This window comes from Melanotaenia boesemani, chromosome 18 (genome assembly GCF_017639745.1).
Source record: "Melanotaenia boesemani isolate fMelBoe1 chromosome 18, fMelBoe1.pri, whole genome shotgun sequence".
NCBI lineage: Eukaryota > Metazoa > Chordata > Actinopteri > Atheriniformes > Melanotaeniidae > Melanotaenia > Melanotaenia boesemani.
The window spans coordinates 21,358,508-21,376,518 of NC_055699.1; the positions used below are offsets into that span (position 1 = coordinate 21,358,508).

Here is an 18,011-nt window from a genome sequence, read left to right on the forward strand (position 1 = left end):
ATGGTATTTGAACGAACTAGTCTGAGGGGATTCGCGCGACCGACTCCAAACTTGGTGGGAAGCTTCCTGACAAGTTAGGGACCAAACGATATTCAAATCTTTCTAATAGCAGAAAGCATGTAACCATGGCAACAGACGGAAAAACGCCTTCTCGCCATGAAACACGGTTTGCTCATATCTCCACAGAAATACATGGGATCTCCACCAAACTTGACAGTATTCATATGTGTGACACCCCAAGTCCAGCAAAGAAGTCAATCAAACACCTGTTGCCATGGCAACGGGGTGGCCGCCATCTTGGATTTCACTGCCATTTGAACGAACTAGTCTGAGGGGATTCGTGCGACTGACTCCAAACTTGGTGGGAAGCTTCCTGACAAGTTGGGGACCAAACACTCCTCAAATCTTTCTAATAGGAGAAAGCGTGTAACCGTGGTAACCGACGGAAAAAGCCTTCTCGCCATGAAACACGGTTTGCTAATATCTCCACAGGAATAAATGGGAACTGCACCAAACTTGACAGGATTCATACACTTTGGGTCCTTAACGCATTACAACACCTGTTGTCATGGCGACATCGGGTGGCGGGGTCCAGGCTGCTCGGACCCGATGGATGCCGCTTGCGGCTTTAATTTTATTTATCTTTTATACTGCTTTTTTGCACTGACATTGGTGGTGGCTTAATCTCATTGTACATGTGTATAATGACAATAAAGGCATTCTATTCTATTCTATTCTAAAAAATACAGCATTTTACCATTAAAAATTCATATGAACAGTAAGTAATAAATATTAATATAATTTATTAATATATGGGACAGAAGCCATGACCTGTTGCTCATTCAGTCGTCTAATCACAGCTGGAAAGAAGCTGCTTCCTAAAGACGTCCTCACATGAATCCTCCTGCATTTCCTTCCTGGCTGCATCAGAGAGAAGAGACCCTGAGGACGAGTGGAGATGCTGATGCTGCAGTGTCCTCTACATGTGCATCTCTGCCTGTAGATGTCCAGCAGTGAGGACAGCTGGACCAGTGATCCTGAACCAGGAAGTGATGCAGTAGGTGAGGATGCTCTCAGTGGTGCTGCAGTAGAACACAGGCATGACTGGCCCCTCTTCAGTCTCCAGAGAAGATGAAGACAGTGCTGTGTTTTCCTGACCACAGCTGTTGTGTCCCTAGAGATCAGTTTATCACTCAGATGGATTTTAAGGAATTTGTTTTTCTGGACTCTTATCAACAGAATCACTGATGATTAGTGGAGGGTGATAAGTTGTCTCACCCTTTATGAAGTTGATAATCATCACTTTAATTCTTTATTTTTGTTTTTTCTGCATCTACAACTTGCACACAGTTTTTCAGTAACCCAGATCTCAGTTGTAGGTACTAGTTTCCACTCCCAGTAACTGCAGTTTCTCAACCAGCTGCTGTGGGAAGATTTAGATAAATGTTGAGCTGAAGTCAACCAACAGAATTCTGACATATGTGTTCTTGTCTTCCAGGTGAGTCGGGGTGAGGTAAAGCAGGATGGAAGGAGTCATCACCTGGATTTAGCTAATCGCTCTAACTGTCTTAAATACAGAGATGCTGGGTAAAGCTGTGACTCACTAATCAGACCAATGGACCTTTTAACAATCTGCTTCAAGCAAATCCTCTCCTTTGTAGATGTATGATTCAGACCAGGACACCATAGAGAAAGATGGATTGATTCAGTAAAAGAAGGATTAAACATGGTCATCATGATGAGATTAGGAAAACACAGCTTCACAGTCAGCCTCAAAGTTGATCTTTAGTCAATGATGGTTCCAATTATTTCAAAGTCTGCACATCCTCAGTGTTCTGAGCTTTATGGTCGTTTCATTTCATGTTGACAGCAGGAATCAGTGCAGAGAACAGCTGACTGACACAAACAGTGTCTGTGGAGGAAACTTCAAGCAGCAGCAGCTAAAACCCAACAGAACCAGAATCAGTCCACAGCATGAGAGTCAAACAGCGAAGCATCAGGAGGATTGTGGAGTAACAGCAGACTGCAGCTGAAGAGTTGAGCTTCTTCTCTGCAGCGTCTCTGTGAGCTCGACTGTTTGATCTGGTCTGAGCTGCTTCTTCAGACTCACGGCAGCTTAATGGAGCTCAGTCTGACAACCAGAACTTCCAGTGAGGAAGACTGTGGCAAGATTCATGATGACATGAAATATTTCACTTTAACCCTTTGAGATCAAAGCTGTTTCATTCCAATAAAGAACAGAACAATCATGATTAACTTTTTAGATTTAACATTTGTTCTCATGGGTCTTTGCAACCAATAGACACGATACACACGGATCAGTTAGTGTCTCAGAAACTCTGGACAGACTAATTCTCTAAGTGCAGACGGTAAACAACAGAAAGTGTCAGACTCGTATTTTAGTCTGAGCTTGTAGGTTTTATATTTACTGGCAGTGATATTTGACCTAAAATAAGGGATTGTGTTACAAAGTGCCGTTCTCTGGAAGAAAATAGATGGTTAGTTGCTACGAAGTGCTGCTGGTGTTTAACATAAAACTGCGGAGTGAGTTCATACGGACTCACTCCACAGGGTAACCAGCCTACTTCTGTAATACTGGGGACAACTACATTAATCAGATTATACTTTTTTATTCTGGTATATCTAAAATATAAAAAACAAAGCTGCCATTAGAATGATCTAATACAGTGTCACAGTGTTTCTCTAGTTCTGATTTTGCATCTTATTTTATTTTATTATTATTCCTGATCAATTGTCTCGAATTCCAATTTTCTTATTATTGTGGCACCTTGCAAACATCAAAAAATGAAAATGATTACACAGAACCAGAGGAAGCCCATAACAATATGAAACCAGCAACAATTCATCACATGCACAGAAGCCACACAAGCAGTTAAACTACTTCTTCTCATTATGGCCTTTTTATTATTTACCCATTGTTACGGCTGCTGCTTTTTGTCTAATGACTCTCGTTTTGCATGCAAATACCTGTGTGCCATCACCCACCATGGATTGGTTCTGCTCACCACACCCTTGCTTCCTACCTGCTGAGGATTGGCTGGAACTGACACACCTTCACCTCCTCCCTCCCGATTGGATAATAGGTGGTCCAATCACTGCTCCTGCTGTCACCCACCAGGAAATAAAGGACTTCTGCACCTGCTCACTCATTGGCATCTGTTTGCACAGACAGTCTGCTCTTGGCTTGCAGAACTTTTGTGGTTGTGACTGTGTACTTTGATTGGTGGTGTTTGATTAGTAAGATTAGTATTTTTCCAACAGCGTTAAAACTGTTTGGCTTCGTGTTCTTCCTTTTTGCTGACTGATACTCTTGTTTTTCTTTCTCGTTTTTGTTTGGTAATAAGTAAAGCCCTTTTAACTTCTCTTTCAGTTATATTTAGTATAGTTAAAAGTAGAATGTGTTGGGCTAGATAGTATATAGGATTTTTGGGTTATATAAGCATAGCTATTGGAGCTGCTTCACTTTCTGTTTATATCATAGATTAGTAGACCAGTATTTCATTCACCCGTTTATTTATTCTTGGTTCTGTGTTTTTGTACTGGCTGGTTTTGAAGGTCATCGTGTTAGCTGGATCCATGTGATAATTACAGAAACAGACCATTATGTCTACATGTGCTTAGTAGATCTGAATATGATTACACTACCTACATGATGTAATAATTAGACGCTACACTTGCACTTTAATCTCTGATAAATAACTTAACATGAATGAACACTCTGCTGTTGTGTAAATTTCGGGTGTGATATAGTCTGACTGTTTATTTGCAGGAATGTTGATGGTTTTGAAAGTTCTTTAAGTTCTAATTATTTTTTTTTATTGCACAGCATTTATGTTGTGAAGCTCCAGAAATGTTTGTCTTAATGTTCAGTCCTGTGCAGACGTGTTAATCCAGGTCCATCCATTTTAATCCATTTTACCTGCAGTCATTTATTAAAAATGTGCAAACATAAAAACGATAAATGAGGCAGAAACAGAATCAGTCTGAGGAGCGATGATCCCACATTCCTTCAGTTCAGCTTCCACATCAAGTGAATTCCTTCATCTTCTCAACTTGTAACCAACTCTGTGTTTGCATCAAAGTTGAGTTGGAAGTCAAAAACTGTTCCTAAACTTATATGTACTTACAATTTAAACTTCCTTGTCATATGTAATGCTGAGCTTTGGATTATCAATATTTTTACTAAAGTTAATAATTAATTCTTTAGTTTTAGTGACATAAAGATCAAATAAACTCACATCACACCATAGACAAAGGCAGGAAAAGCAGAACTAGGATCTGATGGTAATTCTTGGAGAAGAGACAACAAGCAGCGTCATCATTAAACCTCAGAAGGATCTCTTCAGATGCAGCTGTCGGTGGATATGATAACACAAAAACAACAAGAAAACAACACAAAGGTGAAAGAAACAACCTGGAGGAGAATCATTGTTTAAAGTGAAAACATTTACAAAGACATGATGAACTCTGTCAGGCTGCATCTTATTAAATGTTTTGGAGGTGTTAATACATTTAGTCTAAAATGAAGAGTCTAGCATTACCCACACCTTTAACAGGATCATAAACAAACTTCAGGGGGTCACATCTACCATCAGTTAAAGAGACAGTTTCATCTTAACATTTTCTAAAGAAAAACATCATCACAAGGGATGTAAGAGCAACTGGTCTATCTGGAGATAAAGTCACTACCTGTAGAATTACTACTGGCCACCATGACTCTCATCTGGGACCTTACCTGGCAAGAAAATATGACGTAAGGGAAAATCAACTTATAGACTTCAGTACATCAAGTGTGAGGAGAAGAGTTTGAAACAAAGAGCTGAAATGAGAAGCATTCATGAGTCCAACTATTAGACAGAAGGATGGATGATGTGATGAGTGTGATGTTGCAAACAGGACCTTCATCCTGAGTGAGCCTACTTTAACCTGTGAGGAAAAGAGAATCTAAAATCCCAAATCTTAGTACAACAAAGATACAAAAATAAAAAGTAATGATTCGTCATGGAGGATAAATCATGTGGAGGATGTGAGTTGTTGCTGCTCCTGCAAAACATTTCTAGAAACTGTGGAGACATTTGGTGACTTTGTGTGTGATTTCTGCAAAGAAAAGTGAAAGTCTATCTGTCTGCTGCATTCATTCTCCACATGCTAACAAAGAACAGCAGCTGGAGGGAGTGGGGGAAGGTTAAGTTTTCATGAAGGCCCACAGTTTGCCACAAAATCCTCAGTTATAGTCATATTGTTTAAATTTAACAGCTCTGAGCCATTTAAACCTTTAACATTATTTACATTAAAAGAAAAAAATGACAGTTACATCAAAAATAAAAAGTTTGGGTTAAATTTAACAGTCCTTTGAGTCTTTGCTGCAAACAGAGTGAGACTGTCCTCAAAGCCCCCCCCCCCAACCTTGCTACAGGTTAACCTGACAGATCCTAAAACAAATATTTCTCACAATCATCACTGAACTAGAAAAGGTTTCGAGCTGTCTGATCATACAGTGTGTGTATTAATAATCAGATGGTTTACAGGAATCTGAGAGGAGGCTTCATGTGATTTACAGGAATCTGCTCTGAGTGTCACACCCTACCTACATCATGAGTTATACTGCAGGCAATGTTCAGATATCAAGGGTGTCCTGGTGGGTCCGTTTGTTTTACAACCAGTAGAGTTAAAATGAAAGTAATAACATAGAATTTCATCAAAGTGAAATCATATCTAAAGACTGATAGCAGCAGGTTGAATGACAGTGATTTAAACTGTGAAACTGTAAATTATGAAGCTTGAGATAAAAGATAAGCAGCTGGATTTTTATGGACCGCACCATATAAAGGTCAATGGTCACCTTGTTATCATCCAGCAGCCAGAAGAAGAATTCACACAGAAACCCGTCAGCCTGAACTCCTGCAGCGGCTGCAGAGACGACGGAGGAACTTCGTCTTGACAGTGAGTCGCTTTGTTTATTTTATTAGACAGCTGATATGTTATTCTGCAAAAATACTATTTTATATCCATTATTATTGTAATTTATTTTACTGTGAGATAATTTTGATCATGATTGATCACAGGTTACAAATTAATCATTATTAATCACCATTTGCGAGTTTTTTATGCCTGAAATTTCCACATTTTTACTGTATTGTATCAACAGAATGTGCCAATGCTACACATATTTAGTGTTAAGTGACCTTCTCTTGGGTAAACGTCAGATGCCCATTGGTCAGTAAATGCAGCAGGTAATATACTTCTATACGTTGTTCTAAATCATCTCTACCTTGTTCTCGATCATAATTCAGAATTTATATATCATCATCTCACCAACCGTCTCCATGGTGATAATTTCTGTCCTAAAACCAGCAGATGTGACGACTGAAGTTAAATAGCCAACATTGATGAAGAAACTCTGATAAAACTGATGATCTGGCTAAAAACAGCCTTTTCCTTTTATCATTGAAGTGTAAGTGTTTGTGCAGCAGTGATAAAGTCCTACAGCAGCTTCACCCAAAGTAAACTCCTCTTGATAAAATAGATCATTGGCCGTTTTACAAGTTTTTCTTTATGTTTTTACATTAGATGATCACTTTAAATGTAATAATCAGTTCAATATTTCATCAAATCTAGACCTCCAGAAAGATCTCATTTGTGCTCCCCTTTTCCTGGTCAGTGGACTGGTGGAAAACGCAGGATAAGTAAAACAAAGCAGTGGAACCCTCTCACCAGGAAAGGAGTGTGTGTTAAAACACCATTATTCTCCACGAAGGCGAGTCCATGAGTTGCTCCATTAATGTTGAGTTTATTCTCAAATCCATCGATAGAGCCAGTCGGCTCATCTTTTCCATCTCACCTCTCCACGTCCTGCCTGTATGGGGCTTGTCATGTCGCACATGTGTTAATTGTGTTAAAAATATTAATGCAATAATCACATAAATTAGTTGCCACCGTTAACGTGTTAGCTTTGACAGCCCTCGTTTTTAGTGGTGTTTTTTTTCAGCGTCCGGTGTATATGACATTGACCATGCTATTTAAACGTCCGTGTGGAAGAACATGAGATGTTCGTGTCTCCTGTCGGACTTGTACAGAACAGGAGTGGCACATATAAATGTGACCTAGATTTTGGGAAACAATGAACTCATTATGACTAAAGTAGTCATCAAATTTTTAAAAGTAACACAAAAGTTGTTTAAACAAACAGCAAATATAAATATTTGTTTTTCCATTAACAGTTGTTTACCTAAGATGGTCCTGTGTTGTTTGTCTTTAATCACTGCAGCACATAAACTTAGTGATTAATAAGAAATATTTCTTTGAGCCAAATAAGCTGTTTTATCAGAGTTTCTTCAGCTTTACTGGCTGTTTTATTTCATACAGTCATCCCATCTGGTGGTTTTATGACTTTCACATCCTCTTCATTAAATGTGAACAGCTTTTACAGACAAATCCAGGTAAGCAGTTAGCGCGATGATGCTATATAAATGCTACTTTATGATCCAGAGTTTGAGAGTGTTAATGTAGAACATAGTGTGGTTGATGGTGAGATTAGTGTCCAATCATCTTAAAACACACATGTCCCACGCTACACTTTTATTTGCAGACTTCTCTTCAGCTTAAGATGCATATTTTTCAATATGACAACTTCTTTCTGATTTTAAATCTTCAAATCAGATCAAATTGTTGTTCTTTAAAGCTCCAGTGTGTAAGAATGACTCCCATCTAGTAGTGCGCTAGTATATTACAAGCAACCGAGTGGTGCTCTAGTGGAACCTCATCGTTTAAGATACGTTATTACAACTACGGAAGCCACGGAAAGTCATAAATGTGAAAATGTCAACATCTCACGGAAGTTCGAGTGTCCCGTCAGGTGATGAGGTACAGAACGATTCATAATTCTGTTTTTTTATGCCGATAAGTTACAAGCATGCCCTCCATGTATTTGGTACCAAGCTACTGCTAATAGCTAATGTTATTGCGTGATATAGTTTCTGCCGTTTTACATAGCAAGTAACAGTAAATGATCTGACTTAAACAGGAGGATAAAGTAGTTGCTGGACTACCCTGCCCTGTTTCTAACATAACGCCAAAATAAACTTCACTGTTAGATTGAATTAACGTATCCAGCAGAAAGCCTGCAACCTCCGCATCAGCTTTGAAGTCCCTCTCCTTCATCAATTGCCTCCATCTGGTAAATGCTCCACTGATGTACACGCTTGTTTTCTCCCGGTTATTATTTCTTTTTCTTCATTATTTTTTCCTCCATTTTGTGGGACAAAGAGTATGAATGTAAACTGGCAAGCTGAATGATCTACGGTCATCTTTGCTTGTTTGTTGCTTGTTATAAACAACTCATTCTAAGCTACAAGAACACTTTCAATTGGATTCAGTTGTGATTAGACTTTGGCAAAATACGTATTTATGAAAGCAATACTTGATTTTTGCTAACAAAAAGCCAAATATGCTACAGACTGTATCTTTAATTTTGTTTTTAACTGAATGAATTCAGCTGTTTTTTGCCAATAACGTCGACTCAAATACTGGATCTTCTCAGAGTTGCTGTCACTTTTTGTTCTTCATGACGTGATGACACCAGCCTGTTCACATTGGTTTGTGGGACAGAGAAGGTCACCATGGTCATCATTTGTTTGATCTAAATTGAACAAAAACAAAGAAATAATTATTGATTTTAGAAAGAGTGCTGCCCTTCCAAAACTCACCATCACTCACTGAGAAAAGGTGGAGATTGTTGACTCTTATCTGGGAACTAGTTGTGTTTCTGTCAAATTTCAGGCTTGAGTGAGAGGTAATTCTAAAATAGGTCCAACAGAAGAAAGAGAGGCCGAGTTTTTTAAATGTTGAATTTAGTTAGTTTTCATTATTCTTTCACTGAGTGTTTCAACTTTTTCTTTTATTTGTTAGTTTCAGAAGTTAAGAACAACCTGAACAATATTGTTAAAATGTGTTGTACGATAACTGGTGTCCAGCTTATTGATTTTGGAACCTTGTATAGGAAACGAGTAGTTAAATAAACATGCATCAGTGATCAAACTGATCATGTTCGATCACTGGAGTTTCACCTCATGCCGTCTGGAAGCTGTTATCTTGCCACATGATGGAGAACAGATACTTAAAATCCCTTCTGATTCTTAAATGCTTCTGGTGGCAGCAAATATTTCATTTTTAAAGGCCTCACCATCATCAACTTCAATATCCTCCAGCATCACAGCAGACCAAATTTCTGTTTATTAAGTTAAAGTTTTATTTCATAACGACAGATACAAAACTGTGCAGGTGTCATAAAGCTTATAGCAGATCAAAGCTAAACAGTGAAACTATAAAACCAGATCTGAGTAAAGACTCCAAACACAATGAAATGTCAAAGAGTTTCTATCATCGTATAGATGTTGAGGTTAAGCTTTAATGTTTCAGAGATCATTTTAACACGTCTTTTTTTTTTTTTTTTTTTTTTTTTTTTTTTTTAACCTGTCTTGTCCAGCATCGTTGCAAACAGAATGATTGTCTGGCTGCCGTCTGGTGCTGGGCAATTTTACTCTATCAAGCAGGGATTTATACTACATGTATAAAGTCCCTCTTGATGACATGAAAAACTTTATTAAATCAGACTCTTAATGCTGGACTCGACCGGAGGGGACAGAGAGAGAGAGAGAGAGAAAAGAAAGTAGAGAGAAGAGGGAGGGGAGAGAGAGGGACAGAAAGGGTGTGGGGAGTGCGGGTGGGGACTTGAAACATCATACAGAAGACCATGTAATCCATACTACTTACAACATATATAGCTAAGATCATCCTAGCCAGTAGGTCATTACACAACTAGTTGATAATAGTAACAATAATAATAATCACAATAATAGTAATAATAATAATAGTAGTAGTAATAATAATAATAATAATAAGAGTAAGAGTAATAATAATAATAAGAACAGAAATAATAAAAAAAAAGAAAAAAAATATGATAATAGATATAAGTGAAATTGCTGTATTCAAGAACACGCGCAGAGAAACCTGTGTGGATGTGTTGGAGAACTCGGCCACACGGCGACGCAAAGACTGTGTGGAGACGTTCAGGGAGGAGTGACCATGCAGAGTGATCATGCAGATGCCACCTCACTTGAACAGAGGCCAGAGTCAGGCCAGCGGTCCCGAGACCCAGGCCACCAGCCCCCCCGCAGGCAACAGATCCCGACCGGTCCACAGAGACGACCACTCGCCCGCCCAGGAAGGCAGCAGCAGGAGACCCCAGCAGGAGCCGCCCCGCGGACACAGGGCACCGGCCCCGGCGGGCCAAGGCCAGCAGTCCCCGACCCCCCCGGGCACCGGCCGCCCGGGACAGACGGGGCAGAGGGCCCGGGCCCAGGAGCGCAGGGACACCCCCCACCCCCACAGGCCGAGGGCCAGCACGCCACCCGGGGGGACCCGGCCCGCCCAGACGGCCACCGCCAGAGGCCAGCCCCACACCCCAGCGCCCAGCCGCACACCCCGAGAACCAGTCCTGCCGCCCCCCAGACCAACACACACACACACAAACACACACACTCTCCTTCCACTCCTCCATTCATCCTCCCACGCATACACCATTCAACCCTCACATACTCTGTCCTCCCACACACACACACCATCCTTCCACCATCCATCCTTCCACACACACACACACACCACCCTTCCTCCCACACACTCACCATCCTTCCACCATACACTCTCCCACACCTACCCCATCCTCCCACACACACATCATCCCTCCACCACTCATCCTCCCACACATACACCATCCTCCCTCTCATACACCATACATCCACCTTCACACCTCCCACACACACACACACACACCATCCTTCCACTACCCATCCTCCCACACATACATCATTCTCCTACACATACACCGTCCTCTCTCTCCTACACCAAACATCCACCTTCACGTACCCCATCCTCCCACACACACACACACCACCCCTCCATCACCCACTCTCCCAAACATACACCACTCCCCCACACACACACCATCCTCCCTCCCATACACCATCCATCCTCCCGCACACACCATCCTTCCACCATCCATCCTCCCACACACTCCCCATCCCTGCACCATACATTCTCCCACACATACCCCATCCTCCCACACATACATCATCCCTCCACCATTCATCCTCCCACACCCACATCACCCCCCCTCCCACACACCACGCATCCACCTCCACACACCCCACCCTCCCACACACCATCCCTCCACCACCCATCCCCCCACACCCACACCACTCTCCCACCCACACACCACCCCCCCCCCCCCCACACACACACACACACACACAAACACCATCCCCCCACCACCATCCTCCCGCCACCCCACGCCGCGGGGGGACAGCCCCAGCCAGGAGGCGAGGAGACACGAGCCAGGCCCCCACCCCCCCCCACCCCGCCCCAGCCCCGCACTCCCCACCCCCAAAACAGCACCTTTCCCCCAGGGCCAGCAGCCAAACCCCCCGGGACAGCCCGCCCACGCCCCGGGCCAACGCACACACTCCCCTTTTTTTTTTTTTTTTTTTTTTCCCTCCCCAGCCACTCACACACCCTCTCACACACCTCTATACACCAACACCTCAATACGTGCACATACCTCCACACACACACGTCACACACATACCTATAAACACACACACCGGTGCCCACATACACACACACTCTCATACCCCTCCATACACATACACCACTACACACACACTCACACAGACACACACCCACACACACCCACACACAAACACACCCCCACCCAGGCTCCGGGGCTGCGACCAAGCACCAGGGCACGGACCAACCCCCGGCACGGCACATCCGGACGGGCCCAGCCCCCCCCAGCAGCGGCAGACCCCCCACCCCCAGGAGCGGGGGGAGACCCGACGCCCCAGAGCCCGGGGCCCCCACCCGGCCCACCCCGGGCCCGACCGGCCACCCGGCCAGGGGCCGACAGACACCGACCCAGGCACCCCGGCAGCCACCCCCCACCGCCACGAGGCAGCCCCACCCCGGGGCCCACCCAATGCCGCCCGCCCAGACCGGAACCCCCAGCCGACCCAGCAGCGGAGCAGCCGAGATCCCCACCCAGGAGACAACCGGAGACCCGAAGCCACCAGGGACCCCCCACCCACATCCGCCCCCATCCCAGCAAAGCCGCAATCCTCCACCTACATTAAGTGATGTAGCCAGTCACAGGGGACCAGAGGGAATGAAAGTCATCTGATTGGTTCCTGGAGGAGGCAGACATTGTCTCAATGCTGATGTGATCTAACAGGAGATTTCTAAACTGCTGGATAGACAAATTATTCTTATCTTTCCAGTTCACAAGAATAGTTTTCTTTGCGATGCATAAGACTGCGAGGACCAAGTTTATGGAGTGTATTCCTATGTTGGTGTCACCCAGGTCGCCCAGTATGCAAAGTGTGGGGTTTGCAGAAAAACTGGTTTTAAACCATTTTGAGAGATCTTCACACACCTTAATCCAGAACCTTTGGACAGGTGTGCAGGACCACAGCGCATGGATGTAGCTATCAGAGGTGTTCTCAGAGCAGTGTGGGCAGATATCTGATGGTGAAAGGCCCATCCTGAACATCCTGTGTCCTGTATAATGAGTTCTATGGAGAATTTTGAATTGTATTAGTTGTATATTTGAATTCTGAGTCATTTTGAACGTGTTTAAACATATTTGTGACCATCTTTTCTGATCAAAGTTATTAGATAAATCATCTTCCCATTTTGAAGTTGGGAGAGATATCCTGTCTTCTAGCTTTGCAAGTAATCTATATATTTTTGATAATAATTTTGGAGTATTAAGATTCAAGAATTCTGCTATTCTGACAGGAAGCTGTAAGTCTAACTGTACAGGGGTATACTTCTTACATATAATTGATTTTAGTTGGTGGTACTCTAAGAATTTATTGCTGTTGATTCCATACTGTGAGATAATTGTGCTGAAAGATACAAAGTTTCCATTTTCTATTATCTGTCCTAACTGTTGTATTCCTTTAGTCTTCCATTGAGTGAAGTTTATCATCTTTTTGTTCTGCAGGATGTCAGGGTTGTTCCAGATGGGTGTAAGTCTACATGGAAAGAGGGAAGATCTGGTTATCTTACAGAATTCCCACCAAGCCATTAAGGAAAAATGGATGTTAAGGCTTTTAAAGCACTTATATGGTTTAATGGTTGAGCTGATGAACGGCAGGTCAGAGATGACTAAGTCCTCACACAAAGCCTGCTCCACATCTAGCCACGGCTCATCCAGATAACTGGGTTTGAGCCACTTTGAGATGTACTGCAGCCTGTTAGCTATAAAGTAGTGATTAAAGTTTGGTAGGTCCAGTCCTCCTCTATCTTTAGTCTGCTGTAAGGTTTTAAGACTGATACGTGATGGCTTGTTTTTCCAAAGAAACTTGGATATGAAAGAGTCCAGAGATTTAAACCAACTGGTGGAGGGTTTAGTGGGTATCATTGAAAATAAATAATTAACTTTAGGTAGGATCATCATCTTAATGGTGGCAACTCTCCCCATTAGTGAGATGGGTAAGCGCCTCCACCGTAAGAGATCATCTTCTATTGTCTTTAGTAGCTGAACATAGTTTAATTTTGTTAAATCTGATAATCTGGGGGAAATATTTATACCTAAATATCTAATGTTTCCTGTCTGTATTTTGATATTAGGGATGTTTTGTAGGTCACAGTTGATGGACATGGCTGTAGTCTTAGACCAGTTAATAGAATAATCAGATATTGATGAGAACTTATTAATAACTGTGATTGTCTGAGAGAGTGATGTTTGTGAGTTCTGAAGGAAGAGTAATACATCATCTGCATAAAGACTTATTTTATGTTCTATATTTTTGCCCTGGATTCCTTTAATTTCTATATTTTGTCTAATAGCAGCTGCTAACGGCTCTTTGAAAATGGCAAAAAGTGAGGGGGAGAGTGGGCAGCCCTGTCTGGTGCCTCTCTGTAAGCGGAAGCTTGGAGAAGTTTGATCGTTGGTTTTCACACATGCATTTGGGTTATTATATAATATTTTAATCCACTCTATGAAAGAAGGTCCAAACCCAAATTTGTCTAGTGTTGCAAATAGAAACTTCCAGTTTACCCTGTCGAAGGCTTTTTCTGCATCTAGAGAAATGATTGTGGATTCTAGATTATGTAAAGTAGAGTAATCTATGAGGTTAATTAGTCTACGCATGTTAGTAGATGAATGTCGACCTTTTATAAAACCTGTCTGGTCCGGATGTATTATAAGAGGGGTTATTTTTTCTATCCTTCTGGCAAGAGCTTTACTAATTATTTTCAGGTCTACATTTATTAAAGATATGGGACGGTAACTGGATGGAAGTGTGGGGTCTTTGCCTGGTTTTAGCAATAGTGTTATATTAGCTAAGTTCATATTTTGCGGTATTTTTTGTTTTTCCTGTATTTCTAACAACATATTATAAAATGTAGGAGCTAGCGTTGTCCAGAATTCCTTGTAAAATTCTGCTGAGTAACCATCTGGACCCGGGGCTTTATTGTTGGGCATATGTTGGAGAGCTTCGTGGAGTTCATCTACAGTAATAGGTGCATCTAAATTTATTTTATTTTCATTTTTTAGTTTTGGTAGATTAATGTTGTTTAAAAATTGGTCAATATGTTCATCTGTTGGATTAATCTGTGATTCATATAATGTTTTATAGAAGCTTCTAAACGTGTCATTTATCTTGTCTGGGTCATGGCTGATGTTTCCGTCTTGATCTTTAAAAGAGGAGATTGTTGTTTTCTCCTTGTTTGTTTTTAGTTGATTTGCTAAAAACTTCCCAGATTTGTTACTATGTTCAAAGTTCTCCAAGCGAAGTCTTTGCACTAAAAACTGTGTTTTTTTATCTGTAATTTCTTTAAGCTGCAATTTAGTTTTCCTTATATTATTCATTGTGTGCTCTTCGGGGGAAATGCGGTAAGCCTCCTCCAATGATTTAATCCTGAGTTCTAATTCTGAAACTCTTGCTGTTTCCTTCTTCTTCTTATGTGAGGAGAAGGAAATTATTTTCCCTTGCATTACTGCTTTTCCTGCTTCCCAAAGGAGACACGCTGAAGTTTCAGGCATGTCATTTTTTTCTATATAAATTGACCATTCTTTTTTAAAATAATCGATAAACTCAGGATCTTTCAATAAAGAGGTGTTAAATCTGCAGCTTTTACCAATCGGTTTATTATTTTTGTTTCTCAGAGTGAATGAAACTGGTGCGTGATCGCTGATGCTGATTGGATGTATCTGAGTCTCTGAAATGTCGCCCATTAGTGAGTTACTATTTAAAATATAATCTATTCTAGAGAAGGAGTGGTGAACTGAAGAGAAGAAGGTGTATTCTCTTAGTTTAGGATGGTGAGAGCGCCAAGCATCGCAAAGACCAAAATCCTTCATGTACTGTTTGATAGTTTCTGATGACTGCCAGACTCGATGAGTGCCTGATGTGCTGTAGCGATCTTGTTCAGTCAAGACTACATTAAAATCACCAGCTAGCACTATTCTGTTATCTGAATAATTCTGGAGTGTAGCAAACAGGGAGTGGAAAAAGGAGGGATCATCTGCATTGGGGGCGTACACATTGGTAATACATAATTTGATATTACAAATAGATAATAAAGTTATCAGAAATCTGCCTTCCGGATCCACTACTGTGCTATCTATGTCAAAATTTAGTCTCTTATTAATAAGAGTAGCTACTCCTCTCTGCCTAGAATTGTAACAAGCTGAGTAAACATGAGGAAACTGAGCTGTTTGAAGAAGATTTATGGTTGAGTTTGTTAAATGAGTCTCTTGTAATAAGACAATGTCAGCCTGCAGCTCCTGTAATTTATTAAAGATCTTCAACCTCTTCTCCCTGGAACCGGCTCCATGTACATTCCAACAGACGATTTTTAACATGGTTATTGTGAACGGTTTAATGCTTCATGCGTGTTACTGACGCGTGTGTCTTTGTGCGCCCCTCTTGCGTGTTCGCGCGTGTTTGCATGCAGCCTGATTGCGCGCGTTTGTCCGTATGTTAAATGTCCGTATATGTAGTCTACCTTAATGCGTGTTCTCTCATACATAAAACGCGAGTGTTTATATGTATCATGTATGGTGCAGCTGTGCGTCCTGACGGTGTTCGACCGGCTGCGTGCGCTACTGATATTACGAGCTGGATTACAATTAACAGTGAAAACGTGAAATAGAAAGATAGTGAAAAGTGAAAAGTGAGAAGAGTGGTAAAACAGAAAAAAGTACATCGATCTAGGTGTAGAGGCTGTGGTGAGACAAGCGGTGTGTTCTACTGTCAGTGATCTATAATGGCGAGTTAAGAGTGATCATTTGGAGAGATTGACTTACAGCACCTGGGATCAGAAGAGCCACGGAGTGATGTCCGGGTCGCGGTACAGTTGTCCATTAATAAACAGTTTACCCACCGCGATGACAGCGCGAGCGCCATCAGCGATCGATTTCTTCCTGATGGGAAACAGGACTCTCCGTCGGTCCAGAATCTCTCTCGGATATTGGTCGTTTACTCCGAAGTTGGTCCCCTTCAGTTCGCGGCCCTGGTTCTTCACCTGCTCCTTCTGTTTAAAGCTGATGAACTTCGCTACTATGGGTCTTGGTCTGCTGGACCCGGGTTTCCTCCCGCCGAGCCGATGGACTCTGTGAAAGGAGATGTTTTTCACCGTTTCCTCCGGGAGCTTCAGGTGGGTTTTGATGAAGTTTTTCACCGTGGTCTCGGGGTCCTCCTCCGTCTGCTCTGGAATCCCTGCAAATACCAGGTTCTCTCTCATGCTCCGCGCCTGCAGATCGATCACCGTTTCCTTAATCTTCTTATTTTCCTCTGAGAGACGGGTCAAGCCCTCGGTGAGGGATTTTACTGTCTCTCTGAGACCGCAATTTTCTGCAGCCAGACTTTCCACCTGCTTCTGGCTGAATTCTAATGATTCACGTAGCGCCTGGAACTCCTTGTGGAGAATTTCTACCAGACTCAAACGCGCATCAAAACTACTGAGTTTCTTATCTATGGAGATCAGAACATCTGTTAAGTCGTTCCCCGGTGGTGAAATAGCTCCAGGTGAATCCTCATTTCGCTGTCTCTTGGACTTGGATGAGGTGGAGGGGGTGGAGGTGTTGCTTGGTTTCCCCATGACGATTCTGTTGTAACAACGATCTATAAAATCTGTCAGGCTGGCCAAATCCTCCCCGCTGTGCTCCAGAGTGTACCTTTTAAAGACACTATAGTCCTACTTTAAAGAATATTTTGATTAAGTTGGCACAAAATACAATCGAATAAAAGTAGAAATGTTTGGGCGCGCCTAGTTTGAATCTGCCGTCTCCCCCGGAACTACGTCACCTACAGCATTAGCGTCACTTACCTGCCACCAGCGTCACCTACCTGTCTCTCAGCGTCACGTCTTTTTAAATAAAGGTTAAATATGGCATGTGACTGATGGCGGGTGGTTCTTTGCTGGGTTGGTTGGTGGGGTGGGGGGCCTGGTGCATCCTGACTGGTGTGGTATTCATCCCAACTTCCCACTCAAGCCTCTAATTACCGGAAACTGGTTGAGTCTATTTCCTTGTTTATTAGTATCGTCATCACTGTCAGTATCATTATTAATTATTTATAGCCTTGTTATATATGTATGTGTATGTATGTATTTATATATGAGTAAATGCATAATTATATATATATATATATATATATATATATATATATATATATATATATATATATATATATGTGTGTGTGTGTGTGTGTGTGTATGGATATATGCATGTACTGTATATCTTTTCTCTTTCCTCTCCCTCTCCACTCTGTCAATGCAAAATTACTTCTACCCATATAATGTCACATTTCCTAGTCAAACATGTTCCTGCTGCTTTCTGTTTTTGTTTATTTGGTGTCCCCTAACTACATGCTAAAGTTTCCTTGGGAAAGACACTGAACCCCTTGTTGCCTCCTGATGCGTCTATC

At 42.0% G+C, this 18,011-nt stretch overlaps 1 protein-coding gene across 1 annotated transcript in view; it reads left to right on the forward strand.

Annotated features, from left to right (window-relative positions):
• Positions 1-18,011, forward strand: part of LOC121628730 (NACHT, LRR and PYD domains-containing protein 12-like) — a 354,419-nt gene that overhangs the window by 100,278 nt on the left and 236,130 nt on the right. The gene's annotated exons all lie outside the window — the stretch shown is intronic.